Below are 15,421 nucleotides of genomic sequence, written 5' to 3' on the forward strand. Positions count from 1 at the left end.
ATAGACTAGCATGTCTCTCTTTCTACAATGCCAACTGCTCAGAGTTGGTTATGATTGGGGTGCATGTAAATAAACAAACAAAACATGGCCTGTGGCTAAGTATGTTGGGTGGACTCACCTAATTTGGTTTACTCAACAAACCATGGTTAAACATACAAGCTTAATGCAAAGCATCGACCACCTCAGGTATAATAAACTTAGCCCAGTCATACTTCCTCATCAGTGGCTCAAAACTGAATCAATAGCATGAATCTCCCGTAAACGTCTGAAGCAGAAGACTACTGAGAAGCATTTATCACATTCCAGTCCATGAGTGAGACAGACTCAAATTGTCTCTTGCTGTACCAAGCCTTTCCCCCCTATTCTGATGTCATCCATGGGCATCTTGGAGGTGTGTAAAACCTCTTAAGCCTTATCACATGTTGAAGGGAAATGAAATTAGTGCAGTTACTGGGGACAGAGCCAATTAAGTCAGGATATGGATCAGCAATGGGATGGGCAACGAATTTCCTGCCAATGTAGTTTTCAAGAAATACTCTGAAGACTCCTAAGGATACTGTAGACAGCCAAGAAAACAAATCGATGGATCATCAAATAAATCAACCCAAAATTTTCACTGGAGGCACAAGTGACCAGGCTCAAATTATCCTACTTTGGACACATGATGCGAAGACCCAGCTCTCTGGAGAAGCCTCTAATGCTGGGAAAGGTGGAAGGAAAAAGAAGAAGAGGAGGACCAGCAGCAAGGGGGATGGACTCAGGTACAGAGGTGTAAGATCCTCCTGAAGAACATCGATCTAATCACCAAGAATTGACAGTAACTTGATGGGGCATCATCAGTCATTCATAGTTTTCTGGAGACTGCAGGATTGGTGGAGAGCATGTCAATTCCATGCAATTCCATGCTAACTGCTCATTCTGAAAAACCAAGTATTGCATAAGTTATATCGATTTTTTCCCTAGGTAGACAGAAAATCCTCAACTGTTTTTTCTCCCCCCCCCCTTTTTTTTTTTTTACAAGTAACTGCTTGGGATCTGCAACCCAGATGGTCTTCAAGGTAAAGCTTATCCAGTCAGCTCTGAATGTTTAATAAATGCCTACAAACCAAACAGCAAAGCCTGGTGGCAAAATGGTCACATAGGAAAGGTGACAGCTGATAAAGACCCACCAATGAATCGAATGCCACCTCCAGTTTCAGATCCCCTGCTGAGAGTTGACAGGTTGATAGCAACTTCCCTGAGAAAAAAATGACTATTTAATCAAGTCCAACAACACACACCAAGTTGGGTTCACACATTGCGCTCAGGGTATAATGTGCTTTGTTTTGCTTAGAACTGAGTTACGCGTTCCTTGTATGAACCCAGCCAATATTCAGTAAACCATAGTTAAACTATGATTTAGTGTGATATATAAGCCAGTCTGCTGAGGTTCTGTTTTGATAACAAATCCCTTATTCCTCAATGAATATAAGAGACAGCATAAAATACAATAAAAGGGGGGGGGGAGGAACAAGTGAAAATAGAGAACAAGATGACAAACCAGCCAACCACGCCGAAAACAGATACAAACAATACATGATTATTTACAAGTTGTCCCCTGGCTTGGCCTGCTTTATTTCTGCTTTGCAGCTGCCCTCAAAAGCCATTTCACTCTGTTTGCTTTTTTTATCGCCTCTTTCGAAAGGAAACGCAAGCGTGACTCACTCCCTGTGCCTGGAGGGCTGGGTTGGTTTGGTGTGGGTGTGTCTCTGTGCGTGCGTGCATGTGTGTGTGTGTGCAAAGCCTGAGCGAATGCAACATGCCTCTGTGACCCTCTGCACGTCTGCCTTTTTCCTCTTCCAGGTTGCATGACCAGTGTCGACAGTTGCATCACAGGCTGAAGGATGATTCTGTACTTCCAGGGAAAATGTTTGCAGCCAGAGTTCAAGTTATTGCTTGTCTCTTTAATTCAGGAATTGGTCACCGCTTTTTTCAGGCTGAAGCAGACTGTTTCTAAAGATAAAATGCAGGAGGTCCCCCCCCCGCCGCCCGCCGCCCAGAGATGAAGGAATGCGAGAAGTTTGACATCTCAGCTTTCTTTTTCTATAAGCCTGGCATTGAAGAAACAAGGACAGGAAAAGCAAGACAGGTGACGCTCCTGGTACTAACTCCTTGCTTGCCAAATCAGATATGTTATGGCAGAAATACCGAAGGCCCAAAGTTTTGCAGGTGGTGAAAACGGATTCAATACAGCGATACTGTGTCACGCTGGGCCAAAAAGATGGGAAGGTGATGACTTCTTATGGAAGGGAAGTCACAAAACCAGCATGTGGTCAACTCTGTTCAGAGTAGCCACACCTCAGTTCCTGTTGTATGCAAATATCTTTCCTTGTGAGACACTTATATATATTTCCTTGTGAGCTAATTTTATCACCGGGGAGCAAATGAATACTATGAATATATACAAACAAATATAGTTAGGGTTTGGGGGTTTTTTTAAGCGTCTTTGATGAGCTTGCTACCTTCTGCTTCTTCAGCATGTATGTTATGCCTGGTTACATGTATTTGATTTGTATTTTTAAAATATCTCTATAGATTAATGCCAAAGGCCCAAGAGAGGATTACTCAAGATAAAAATAGGCAAGTTAAATAAATGAGACCAGTGATTAGATGACAGACATTTCTGTTCACCACCCAGAGTTCCATTGGTTAGAACAGCGGCTGTATAAATTTGCTTAATACATAAATTTAATAAAAGTACAGAGGAGAACTGGGATGAAATCCCCAAACCACAAAGCTGGGGGTGGGGGCGAGAAACAAGTGTTATTTTCCCCACTCCAGTATGGCTTGGGGGAGGAGGGGGTGCCATGAAAATTATGATTATTACGGCATCTAGGCCAGTCACTCTAGGGCAGGGCTAGATGTCCACTTTAGCGGGCACGTTCTCTATGGCTGTTGCGTGACAAATTCCGGGTTCTGGTGGCCATGAGGTCAAAGCTAGACTCTTGGATGCTTTGCAACCAACACTGTTATACTCCCTTGTAACAGTAGTTGAGGAAGCAGCTTTCCCATAATCCACTGGGCTGTCAATGTTCTTTCTTCATTCCTAGGCTGAAGGCAACCACTGTATTGCGTCTTCATCCACATGAGCCAACAAAGAAAACAGACCAGAAAGAGCTGGTGGGGAGGACATGGAAAAGAGCTCCAGCTTCACCTGTGTCTCCATGGGTTATATCTGAACGTGAGTTTAGCACTTTTTCCTGCTGACCTGGTCTGCAGTGAGAACCAGCAGCACGCTGGCTTCAAAGAGGGTCAACCAGTTTTGCATCTAGCATCGTGTCTGGTGCCTTTTCCTTGTTTTTATGGCCACGCCCTTTAGTTCCAAGCAGTCAGAACAAGTGGGAAGAGAAGATGGTAGAGACAGGCAGGTGCTTGCTGGTGCCAATGGACCTCCAAGCCTGCATTTCTCCAAATTATGAAGCAGGAGTGGCTGTTACAAGGAGTGACTCTTGTCGTTTCCTCCATGGCTTCACATCCATTCAGCAATTTAATTTCATCACCCACTCCTCTACCAGCTCCCAGCTTGACCCAAATATCTGCCAGTGAACAGATGTCGTCATGTAAGCTGTTCTAAGCAGCTCTGTTTTGATGGGAATTACGTGCAGAAGAGAATTACAGGGTGAATGAAAAGGGAGTCTTCTCCTCCTGGAAAATGGGAGGGAAATGACCTTGATGCCTGGCAAAATCTGATCTGTGGCTGAATTGCTACAAATGCTTTCACTTCTTTTATATGTAGCTTTTCTCCAACAAAGCCAGCTTTTATACATACCGTTTTCTGGGACACTGTCCTTTTTTATCACAAGCCAAGGAAGAAAGTTCAAGATACTGGTTGATCACCAGCAACAGATCAATGCATGCCGTATTGACAACCAGGTAAAAGAAAAAAATGCAAAGTGGTGGGTGGTTTATGACAAATAATTCTCATTATATTTGTTGCTAAGTTTCCTCTTTTCAGCTGTGTCTGGCTCAAACTGGTGCAGGGAAATTATTCTTGTTACATGTATTAGGGATAAAGTGATGGCAATTCTCTTTTACCTACTTTTGGGCAAGTTTCTTATCCCTTTAATGCAGGCAGACATCCAACTACTGCAGCCTTTCACTACCATAGATTTACATCAATAGGGAATGCATCACCTGTTGAATTTCTGCTGCATCATGCCACTCATTTTTTTCTTCAAATATACAACTTAAATTCTGACTAATCAAAACAATTCTGAGTAGTCAAAGCAATCAAAGTGTGTATCTGAGATGTGAATTTCTGCCTGCTGTTATGTCAGGCTGTCTTTTTTAAGAGTTACCATAAATTCTGCCCACTAAAAATGACTAAATATATAGTAAACCCAAATGTAAAAAAGAAAAAAAAATGCAGTAATGGTATATAACACAAAGCTGGCTGATGCCTTAATTCAAAATTTAATTTTGTCAAATTTCTGCATTCTTTCTCCTCTTTCTAATTATTTCTTGGAAAGAGTATTTTATTTTCCCTGAAGGCTGTAATCCTAAAAAGTTTTACAATACAGTAAGCTCAATTGAAACAAAAAGAAATCTTGCTTCTGGGTAAATATGCACACAGAAAGCACTACACAGATATTTCTGACTGAAGCCTCTTCTCCCATAAAGGGCAGGAGAGCCGTGACCTGATAGATTGATAGATGGATGGATGGATGGATGGATGGAAGGAAGGAAGGAAGGAAGGAAGGAAGGAAGGAAGGAAGGAAGGAAGGAAGTAAGGAAGTTTGGACTATGGTATCAAATCCCTTTTCCTGATACTTCCCTCTCTGAAAGATCCTCCTAGCTCAGTCAAAACCTATCAATGTAGATAAATGATAATTTTGCACAAGGAGAGCAAATTACAACTTCCAGAACAGGACTAATTTTCCTCCAGAAATCATAGGAGGAAAAAGTTAAATGATACTTCCTGCAATGTGGCTGTCAAGATCCCATTTCATACCTTTAGCCTTGTAGCATTTTAAAGTACTTTTTAAGGGCATGGGGAAAGTAGCTCTCAGCAGAAATGCCATGGAACAAGAGGAAGAACCATTACACGAGTTCTTTTTTTCAGGGAAATGATGAAAAAAAAAAAAGGAATGGGAAGGATAGTGCATCCTAGATCCTGTTTTATGCAAGTTTTAAGGCAGTGAGAAGGGGATTTTTTTCCAGTTTGGTAAGAAAAGGTCATATTTTCTTGATTATGAGATGGGCAGCTATATAAATATGATAAATAAATAAATAAATAAATAAATAAATACATACATACATACATACATACATACATACGTAATTAAAGTCAAGCAATCAATGAAATACAAAGATTACATTTTCAGTTACGAATCTAAGGTGGAATTAGGGACTTCTGCAGTATAGGCCAAGTATGGGTATCACTTAGCTAGAGCCAGATCTGATCATCAAAAGTGTAACTGAATAATTGTATAATTGGAGAGAAAACCACTCCTGTGTGTTGTTTGTGGATGTGAATTGGGTTGGGGTTATATACTTTTGTATACAGATGATATTCTGCAGTTGGCTGAGAACATGAATGAGCTGCAGCGCCTTGAACTCCTAGTGAAAAGGGGAGATATGACTCTAGCAAATACAGAAACATTAAATTGTATGGTGCAAAAAGACAATGCATCGGAGACCCAGGCAGTTGTCTTTGGCAGCAAAAACAGTATAAGCAATTGCAAGTCAGAAATAAATGGCAACAACTACAGTAAATAGATGAGTTTGTGTGTCTTGCTAGAAGGCTTACTAAAGATGTGGAAAACGGATGGAGACATTTTAAAACAATGCAAATGCTGCTGAAAAGTAGTGGGTGGTGGGTGGTTTGTAGCGTGGAATGATGTCTATAGAACAAAGTGGAAATGGCTGTGGATAAAAGCATTTTCTGTCCACCTCATTTCGTGGAACTGAGGGTTGGGTACATCAACCTAAAATGAGTTGAATTCAGAGGGACCGAAATGCTAAGACGTTTGCATGCTAACACAAGAAAAGTGAGGGTCTGGAGTGAATGGCTGCTAAATAAATGTGGACTGAATGCCAATGGGAGTGGCCAATAATACAACAGTTGTATGGAGAGAGAACAAATGAGGATAGAATTGCAAAAGAAATATATAAAGGACAAGCAAATGGACTGAGGAGACATAGAAAGCTGTGTCTGGATATAATTGATGAGATCCCAAAAAGAGAGAGGCCAGAAGTTTGAAGAACAAAAGGCAGTGTATGAGAAATGGTGCGCTGAACCAAGTAAGAATAGAAAGCTATGGAGAGGTATTATATTGGTGCTTACTAGTTCTAGCTATGTTTGTTTTTCTGATCTCATGCCTTTAATTCCTTGGGTGTACTATTTCTTACTCCTTTTCTGAGCTCTCCATAATGTTGCTTATTCTGAAAAGAAAACAAAGTGACATGTATGTACGTAGGTAGATTTGTGGATTTCCTAGTGGTACAGATATTCTCCCTCTCCCAATGGAAAGTTGTATGACTCCTCCAAGTACAATAAGCCAGCCCTGGTGGGACAGCTTGCTCAGCAGCATGAATCTGAAGACCTCCAAATGCAACAGAGTCTCAGCAGGAGGCAACACCCAGCTGAACCTGGCTGATCTGGGAAGCTGAGCAGAGTCAATCCTGGTTAGAAGTTGGGTGTCAGACTACCTGGAAACCCCAGGGCTGTTGGCTAGTTTGGGAAATATCTTGAATGAAGGCAAGCAATGGACAAACCATAACCCTATTAAGAAAGAGGCTTGGATGCTTGAGCTGAGTCTCACTCAAGGACATCTTTACTTTTTAAATGGACCAGGGCTCCATTTACCAGATTGCAAAGTGAAGTGCCCATTGGAACAAGAAAGAGGAGATAAACAAAAGAGGATAGACAACTTCAGTTTGCAGAACAGTTGACCATTTACATGGCAGGGAGATCAGGAACTTTTGATCTCAAGTGATCAAGTAAAAGTTGCTAACCTTAAACAAAAAGTCATTTGTTAAGACATTTTACTATATTATATTGGATATCAGTGGGTAGAGAGGACAAAAGGGGAAATAGTATGCGCTGTATGGGAAGACTTGTAGCTTTAAATATGCATTCTGGTGTAGCTACTATTTATTTTGTGAATGTATTTGGCATTCTTGTAGACATTCCTATCAGAAAGCAACTTTTTGTGGTATAATATTTGTTAGCCCACAAGCATAGGCCTTTAGATCTTACATTGGTGCCTGAGAATCAAGGCTGATATCTTTTCTGCTGGTCTGATTACCAGAAGTAGCCAGATCAGCTTACGTTTTCCCCATGGACATTTGGGAGTATGCTAATGACATTATTAGGATGAGTTTATAATATCTTTGCATGATTTAGGCATTGATCTTCCTAGAAAGAGTAAACATTGCCAGTGCTTTATGGTCCAGCCAACCTTGGCTGACCTTGAAAAAGCTACACAAAGTCTAGTTTTTGCTTGGGGGAATAAAGCATTAAAAGATTCCAATCCAATGAAGAACTTCATGTATCTGAAAGCTGCCGTAAGCAGTTTGGGAACGTTATTTTAAGAGTTTACTACTCCCATAGTGATTGGCCTGAATGTTCTGGAGGTCTGGTGCAACAGACTGATTTGGGTCAAGTAGGGCCTTTTCTTGCGTGACACCACATTCTGAAAAGCTTTTGTGAAGGAGATCTAAGTGCTTCCTGGATTAGTGCTTCCTATGCATTAAGTGATAATGGATTAGATTCTTCTTATGGAACTAATTTTAATTATCTGGTTGCCCTGCCTTTGATTGACAATCCTGTTGTATTACATTATGCTGTATTTATTGGGTGCTTCATTCTGGAGAGCCACTCTGGGCATCTTATGGAAGAAAGTAGTGCAGAAAACTATTTGCAAATAAATTAATAACTAACGCTTGGTCCTAAAATTTGACTTACATTGATATCTAAGTAATTCATCTCGTGTGTTGCTCATCGGATTAGCAAATATTGTCTACTCCTTTTGTTTCATTGTAGACTGATGTCTTGGCTTCCCTGGACCTGCACAAACACACATGACTGTTATTCAGAAGCCAGCCCCACTAAATTCAATGGGGACTTACCTCCTGGTAAGGATGTGTAGGATCACAGCCAACTTTCCTTTGATTCCCATCAAAACTGGTCCTGGGTCCAAGCGAGTGGTCATACAATCAGGTATGTGATTGTGTAGAACTCAATAGGGAACCTCCTCCATATGTTTTTAAACAAGCATGATATTTGAACTACACAATTAATCTTGGCAGTTGGGGAACATCATATTTGGTTTGGCCCAACAATGATGCTATGGAACTGGAGCCTGGCGTTCCTTGACCTTTTTTGTACAAACACCTTTCTTGCAGCAGAGTAGAATTCCTTTCTTAGCAAACAAGAGAAATGAGAAAGGGCGAAATTCTTCTCCTTCCATAACTTCCCATCCGCCCCAGCTAGCCAGCCTAGATGAAGAGTTTGCTTGAATGATGTTGTTGGAGAACCCAGTGGGTTAGCCAAGTTCCAGAGTGTCTGGGGCAATATTAAGTCCAGGAACTCAGCCACCCTGCCTGCTGGCTTGCCAGAATCCTTGCGTGTCGCAATTGAGGTATCTTGCTCAAACGCAAGCAGCAGAAAGCCCTGATCTGAACCTAATTTTTGTCACTGCTGCTTTCACTTCCTTTGCTGTGGTGTCAGAAATGAGTAAAACTAACTGAACATCAAAGGCAATCATGTGGCATGCAGATTGACCCTGGTTTACTGAGGAAGCCAGAGTTGACTGGGTTTACACAACAGGCTAAGCTATAAGCCATGGTTTACCCACAATAATAGTTGGGCTTTGCACATTGGTTGTTCTGTTGATGAGTTCACACGGGCTAAACCATAAGCTATGGTTTAAAAACTGCAGTGGCTGGGATCAGTTGGCACTCTATGTCAGAATCAGGCAAATCACATTTATTTGTAAATTTATATCCTCCCTTTCCCCCAATAGCTCAATACTTAGCTATTCCTTCTCCAATTTTCCCCCCAAACAACCATCCAATGGGGTATGGGGTATATTGGGGCCAGAGCACCTGGGCCAAAGTCATGGCTGAAGGTAGATGTGCACCTGGATCTCCCCAACCCCAGTTTGGCTCCTTACCTGCCATATCATGCAGACTCTCCGATGGACGGGTATGTTGTATGAATTCAGTCAGTAAAATCTATAGCAACAAATGTCCACCAGGACACACCATTTCTATAACTTGGATAGGCAGGGTCATTTTGGACCCTAGGAAGAAGAGCTGGCTCCAAGCAGCAAGAAAAACACAACTGTTGTATTAGAAGAGAACAGTATATTTTAAAAGTACAATAAAAATAAATCCACCAGCTTCTGTAACCATGCATATGTCCAGGTGAGGCACCTTCTACTTACAACATCCCTGATTTTTAAAAAAAGACACTGTCACCATGCAGGTGAGCCTATGGACTCCCTTTGCCCCAGGCTGAAGAGTTGTGGACTTGGGTCCTGAGAACTTCCAGTAGGGCCACCAAAGCATTTGCAATGTGGGGATTGCAAAATGCAATCCAAAATGTGTAAATCTGAGGATTTATTGACAAATCTTTGGATTGCTTTCTCATCACTTGAGTCCTGGAGTAGCACTGGCCTTTAGTAATGCAAACTTGAAAAAGAAGAGGAAGAGGAAGAAGACGAAGACTAAGAAGAAAGCCAGGATGAATTGCTGACCCATTGAAATCCATAACAGAACCCACCTTGACTTCAGGAGGGTCATAATTTCATCTCAGTCATAAAAACCGTTGAAATCTTTCCTAGATAAGGTCCGACTGAGTAAACATCACCTGGAAATAATTAGCTAGGTTAACCCCATTTATTTTTCATAGCAATTGCAGCCATGCTTTTTCTATGGATTTCCCTCCCCCCAACAGCCATGAACATTGAAATATGTAACTGCAATTAATGTTTACTGTATGGCCCTTTGATCCCTGGTCTTCCATTTTGGTGTTTGTGTTTTGCTTTCCTTGAGGAAAAGTTAGGTTATAAAATATAGTTACAGTTTAACTTTTTTAAGCTGGGTTGCCTTGTCAAAGGAAATGCAGGTTACATGGCCAAAGGAAAGCATGTTTAACCCTCAAGGGTTCAGCTGGCCCAACATACTAAGTTTGCTTATATTTATCCATGAAATATCAAACAGCCTCCTTAATAATAAGCTAAAGAATCAATTAGTTGGAAGTAACTCAAAATATTTGCATTTCTTAAGTATCATCTATGAAGATCTGGCTTTGCTGTTTCCTGTTCCAGACAGTTGTGGGGTATTCAAAATTGATTGATTATGTGACATCAGGTGAGTCAGCTCTCAGGGACCACATAGATAGATTTTCTCTAGAAGGGTCTGTCTCCTACCTGGTCTTTCAAGTATTCCAGTGGTGTATGCATTGCTGTTGTAATTGAGTCCATCCACCTTGCTGCTGGTCAACCTTTTCGTCACTTTCCTTCCAACTTTCCCAGCATTATGGACTTCTCCAGAGAGCTAGGTCTTTGCATAATGTGTCCAAAGTAGAATAATTTGAGCTGGTCATCTGTACCTTGAGTGAGAACTCTGGGTTGATATGATCAACTGGTCTGATGCATCCGTGGTATTCTCAGGAATCTTCTCCAGTACCAAAGGTCAAAAGCATCAATACTCTTTCTATCCTGCTTCTTCAAAGTCCACTATTCAAAATAACCATGATTAAATAAATTTGGCCCAGCACAACATGGGTACCAGGTCTTATTTATAGAAGTTCTGCTCAGGAATCCCATGGCAGCTGTATTGTAGGCTAACCACACAAAACAAAGAAAGCCTGTTGAAAGATTATGGAGACCCACCTGCCAATTCACAAGTTTTTATCCCAAAAAAGTTACTTTGTAAGTTGTTGAAACCTTCTTTGAGTCCTTAGGAACATAGTAACAGTGAGAAAAAGTTAAATTCTCAAATCTCCTTCAAATCAAGCTCATCTCCCAGCAGCTTCAGGGACACATCCATGTAGTTTTCTTGGAAGTGGTTTGGATTTTTTTTTTCAAATTTGCAAGATAGCCTATATCCCTGGGATGTCCTGGTAGTCTCCCATCCAAGTAGTATGCCTGCTTCATTTTTTCAGATCAACCATGATTGGTTAGGGCTCAGAGTAAGGCTAATGTTGAAAGACCTATAGGTATCCCTCTTCTTCTTTTTCTTTAAGTCCCTCCAGCCTTTGAGTGGGTTTGATGTTTGACTTGGACCAAAATGATCAGCCAGCAATCTTCAGATTTTTATAAAATAACAGTGTTGGAGTTTATTCTGGCCATTTCTGGACCCCAGTTTATTTGGATACCTAGTCATTTCTTACTAGACTTCTTGCACAGATACAGGCCTTTATTTGCTTTTGAAAAGAGAAGAGAGAAATGACTTCTTTTGCAAATAGCATGGCTGCAATAGCAATTGATATTGACTAATCATGGTGTTTGCAAAAGAAAAAGGCATTCCTTTCTCTCCCCCATGCTAACATGTCAACGTTGCTATTATGTCAAATTCACTGGGGGACCAAGAGTAGAGTGGTAGCAAGTATGAAAGGCTTACAAGCCATAGGAATACAAACAATTGTTTAAGAAAGAGTGTTGATCTTTCACGAAGTACAAGAAACATACCTGAGATCGGAATATTTTGATAAATCGTACATGAAACTCTTGTCTTTGCTGAGGTTAGTATTTAGGCCCTGCATTGAAGAGACAAGGAGCTGATAAACATCAGATGAATGAGTACGTCTTTAAATTTGCTGGGTAAAGACGGACTGTGTTTTCTGTCCTCGAAACGGTTTCTTCTTTCAACTGTTACTTTTTGGTTTCCTGTTGGATAAAAGCAGAAATAGAATTAAACACACAAGGCTTGCACACAGAATTTGCAATCAAAATTTGCAGAGTAGAGCATTGAGTCATGTCCTCTTCTGGAATATCCCATTCTATTCCATTCCTCCAATCTCCGTATTGCCTTCTCTCCTATGTGAAGCTAATATTTTGTGGCCATTAAATATACCTGGTGTTCCTCACAGGATTATTTTAAACTTCCAGCTTTCCCTTTATCTATTGATCCCCCATCTGTCCTTTCACTCTGCAAATAATATTGTTGGTCTGTAGGTCTCTTTTGACTTCATAAAGATTAGCATTAAGATTGAGTTAGTTACTACCGCATAAAAACACCCTTTGCAAATATGTAAACTGAGTTTGATTTTTTTTAAAGTTCCCACTAACATTTGTCTTTTTGTTTATGTCTATTTTTCTACACAGGAAATATTGTATAAAATTGTATATATTTTTGTTGATGTTTCTCCAAACTCATGCTTGTCTGATTGCAATTCTGCCTATAATATACTATTTTTGCAGCTGCATGCCCTGATATAAGGCACTTCTGGACAGACTTGTCACTATTGTATGTTTTAATTATTATTGGCAAAGTGCAGTGTAGAATTTGGGAGACATGCAAATGTCAAAGACTTTTCAACATTTTGCTCTGTATTGGTTCCAAAGTGCCAGATTAGATAAGGCCGAATTCAAATTCAAGCAAAACATTTTTTTCTTCTTCATTCTTCCTTTTTGGATTGATGACTTAGCACATCTCCAAAATTCTGTTTCCTTGGGAGCAGTCCATTGGAGCCTCAAGGCTTCTGTAATAAGTTGATTTTTATTTATTTTCAGTTATTTCTCTTGACCTTGAAAATTCTTCTACCCTTTAGCATTTTTTTCCAGGAAATGTGGGAAGAATCTTCAAAATGTTCTTTCCCCCCCCCCCCCCCCACCAGCTTTTTCTTGAAAATCTAGTTTTCTTTCTAGCTGGTGGTCTGGCTCTTCAGGAAGACATTTCTCTAAAACTCTTTTGTCTTAAAATACTGAAGGTAGAAAAACAGGAGCTGTTTATTTCCTCCATGTTCTCCCCCAGGCTCGGTTTTTGGATCAGATGATTCTTTACTGTAGGTCAGAGACTTTCACTGCGGTAGAAATGAGTCAGTTTGACTTCTCTTATTTGAAGACTGCAGATGTCTGTCCTCATTGTAAATGGATTCCAGATTTGCTGAAGAGTTCTGAATGCTGTTCAAGACATGTTCAAGGGTTCCTGTAAAGACCGTTCTTCTCATTGATTTTAGGGCCATTTATTTTTGGAGGAGAGGGCAAGCTTTTATTGATTTGGTCATTGCCCAACAATTTTTTTAAAAAGAGAGAAAAAGCAAAGAAAAATCTCATAAAGTGTAACCAAGGATCTATGCAAGAATCTGTTTTGTGGGTAACCCTGAGGGGCGGCATTTTTCCCCAGTGGCTGTTTGGTGGCACGAGAAGTCGGATTGTGGAATGATGTCTTCTAGGGTTGCGCTAAATTGGTGAGAACTTGGTCAAATATGATTTATTTTTTTCATTTCTAAGGCTACCTAGTGACTCACGTCAGCCCACCAAGAGGATTAAGAACACACCATAACAATATAAAGAAGAAAAATAGTAAACAGCTACACCAGGGGAATACAAAAACTTAACGTTCTAGTGGATTCACAAATTGTCCCAGCCCAGGGTCTGCGGGAAGAGCCAAGGTTTTCTCTTGAAGATCCCATGGACAAATCGCATTGGTGGCCTTTACCCCCTGACCAGATTTACTGTTTACAATAAGTTATAATATGGTTTATTTACTTTATGGACTGATATAAATACTTGCAATCAGTTTCTTGTTTTTCAAGAGCCCAGTGCTCCCTAAGTAGCATGTAAACTATGTAAACAGTGTTTCTCAACCTTGACAACTTTCAGATGTGTGGACTTCAATTCCCAGAATTCCCCAGCCAGCAAGGCTGGCTGGGGAATTCTGGGAGTTGAAGTCCACACATCTGAAAGTTGCCAAGGTTGAGAAAAATTGATGTAAACAATTGGAAAGATAAACACAATAAAGTGTTTAAAAATAGATATTCATGATTCTAGGATAGTTCATATGGGACAGTTGGTGGTAATGGCTTCAGCGGAGTGAGGAGGAGAATGATAGGAAAAAGATGCCCAAAAGTTGTAGTAACAGACCTCATGGCGGTTTGGAGGGTGATTCACAAACTGCTCTCAGCCGTGTTATGTTCCCTTTGTGAGCGGTTGGTGTAACATGTCCTACAAACCCAAACGTGTGCTTGTAAATCATAGATTATGGTTTAACGTATACTGTGAACCCAGCCAATGGTAAATTGTTCCACAAACCTTGATTCAATAAATCATGATTTAGCAGGACAGATGAAACCAGTCTCTCTTATCCTAACTTACTCAATAAGCTCTGAACATAAATGGAAGGTGGGGGGGGGATCTATTTGTATCCTTTATTTATCATTTCAATTTATATGGCTGCTCATTTCAGGTTCATGACTCTGGGCAGCTAAAAGTGTTTAAACATTATAAAAGCATTAAAACAACAGGAGAAAAACCAACCACAAAACCACGCGCATAAAACAGCAGCTGAGATAAAAACAGATGCACCAGTCACAAGTGAACATAACCAATGCATGGGATTCATTGAGTTTTTAAGGCCTTAGGAAAGGTCAGAAGGGTGGGACCTTGGGATGGTATAAAACTGGATTCGAGAACAGCAATGAAAGACTGAAGCAAAGGCTATGTTCTTTCTTCCTTCCTTCCTTCCTTCCTTCCTTCCTTCCTTCCTTCCTTCCTTCCTTCCTTCCTTCCTTCCTTCCTTCCTTCCTTCCTTCCTTCCCAGAGTTAAAAGAAGAACCGAGTTACAGAATTTGGTCCCAAGGACTTTACAAATATATTATATATATTCTGGGCCACAGTTCCCAAAGCAAATTTCAGCTAAGACAAGTCAAACATCATGCCGAGGATCTCTGAAGCACCAAGGGGCTCTGTGCAAGAGTCAGCTTTCAAGCTGATTGTGTGCTTGTGTGTGCTTTCTCTACTGCCCTGAGAAAATCAGATGCTGAAATAAGAGGTTTTTCAATGCTAGATTGAACGCCTCAGTGGCTTCTCAACAAGTATGCAATGCTTTTAAATGATTGATTCCCCATTGCCTCATGCCTGTGGTAAACGGAGATTAATTAGCTAGTGGCTGTAACCCAGGAAGTTATTGCTCCCAAAAGCTGTCCTGGCAGAACCAGCAGGGAAACTCTTACCTAAAAATACTTCTCCTGTTAAACAGCCTTCCCCTCTTAGGTGCCCTCCTTTTGGTCTGATCTGAGATTACAAAGAGTCGGAAGATCCACTCCTCTGGGGGACAGGCCCCCAAAGTAGGTGATAGTTATGGATTGCTGCTCCTTGCATTTTGCAGAGAGAGAGGGCAGGAGAAGGTCCTTCCCAGCCTTGCAAAGATCACTTTTCCCAGCGTTTTCTTTTTCTGGAAGAAAGGCCCAGTTATGCAGCCAGATCTG

The 15,421-nt window shown here is 40.7% G+C and overlaps 1 long non-coding RNA gene across 1 annotated transcript; it reads left to right on the forward strand.

Annotated features, from left to right (window-relative positions):
* The first annotated feature begins 1,739 nt into the window (after positions 1-1,739).
* LOC112541504 (uncharacterized) lies at positions 1,740-14,271 on the forward strand. The gene is made up of 4 exons (XR_003085495.2): positions 1,740-2,128; positions 3,090-3,912; positions 8,027-8,203; positions 13,446-14,271. It is a non-coding gene; the product is annotated as an uncharacterized LOC112541504 (long non-coding RNA).
* Positions 14,272-15,421: the final 1,150 nt, after the last annotated feature.

This window comes from Python bivittatus, unplaced genomic scaffold (assembly GCF_059951505.1).
Source record: "Python bivittatus isolate LINGU-HERP-01145 unplaced genomic scaffold, Pbiv_v1 ctg000590_np1212, whole genome shotgun sequence".
Classification (NCBI taxonomy): domain Eukaryota; kingdom Metazoa; phylum Chordata; class Lepidosauria; order Squamata; family Pythonidae; genus Python; species Python bivittatus.